This window comes from Lipotes vexillifer, unplaced genomic scaffold, assembly GCF_000442215.2.
Source record: "Lipotes vexillifer unplaced genomic scaffold, Lipotes_vexillifer_v1.1 scaffold253, whole genome shotgun sequence".
Classification (NCBI taxonomy): Eukaryota; Metazoa; Chordata; class Mammalia; order Artiodactyla; family Lipotidae; genus Lipotes; species Lipotes vexillifer.
Genome location: NW_006780322.1, coordinates 2,817,500 through 2,818,457, shown reverse-complemented (window position 1 = coordinate 2,818,457; position 958 = coordinate 2,817,500). Strand labels below are relative to the sequence as shown.

General features: G+C 47.5%; 1 protein-coding gene across 1 annotated transcript in view; it reads right to left on the bottom strand.

Moving 5' to 3' along the window:
• ADD2 (adducin 2) overlaps positions 1-958 on the bottom strand; it is a 107,243-nt gene that overhangs the window by 105,259 nt on the left and 1,026 nt on the right. The gene's annotated exons all lie outside the window — the stretch shown is intronic.

Here is a 958-nt window from a genome sequence, read left to right as displayed (position 1 = left end):
TGGGGATTGAAGGTAAGCGGGGGGGGGGGGGGGGGTTTCTGAGCAAGATCTTGGTCCACAGGCAGAATGAAGGTAGAACATTATAAAGTAGAAATATTAAATGGCCTAGCCCCTTTTTAAATCTGTAACATACACTCTTCATACGTCAGTGAGAGGGGTGACTTGCAAGTCTGAAACTTCACAGCTCTCTTCCCTGGTCATACTCATTTAAAATTTAAAGCATTTTCACTTCAAATGTTACCAACTATTTTTCCCTTAAAATAAAACATCATTTTCAAATCCCATTAACGAGGACATACCTCACCGTACAAGTTCAACATCTCCTGTATCTCCACCAGATCCACACCCTAGATGTGAGAGGCGGGAGTCCACCTTCCCCATCCTTTGCTCCTGCCAGGACGCCGGAAACCCCTCATTTGGGGTTAGCCAGAAAGCACAAAACGTCCCTTTGGGAAACTGAGATTTGATTTCTAGTATTAATAAGGCTCATTTGAGTCAGCTGAATCTTAGCCGACAAACTGCAAGAGGAGGGAGGAGTAGACGTAAAGAAACAGATGGCTAATAATCATGTGTCAAAGATAAAGGACGATTTTCAAAAGAATTGGATAGGGTGTGGGCTTGGGGGCTTTCCCCCCTCTTCTTTTCTTATCTCTCTCTGTCTCTGTCTCTCTTTCTCTCTCTCCCCCCACCCACCCGCTTTTTTCTTTTCTTTTCTTTTTTTCTTTCTTTTTTGTCAGGGGGTGGAGATTAGAGAAGAAAAGAAAGGGGGAGAAAAGGCAAGACAATAGGCTAGACCCGAGCGCCCGATCAGCATCCTAAAGCAGTCTGCCCCTCCCTTCCCCCCAACACCAGGTAGACTGGCTGTGGTCGCGATTTCAAAACAAGCAGACGATGGCCCCCGCCTCGCGGGTGGTGCGTGGCCTCCTCCCGGGTGCAGGAGGGGAGGGGAGACAGGGAA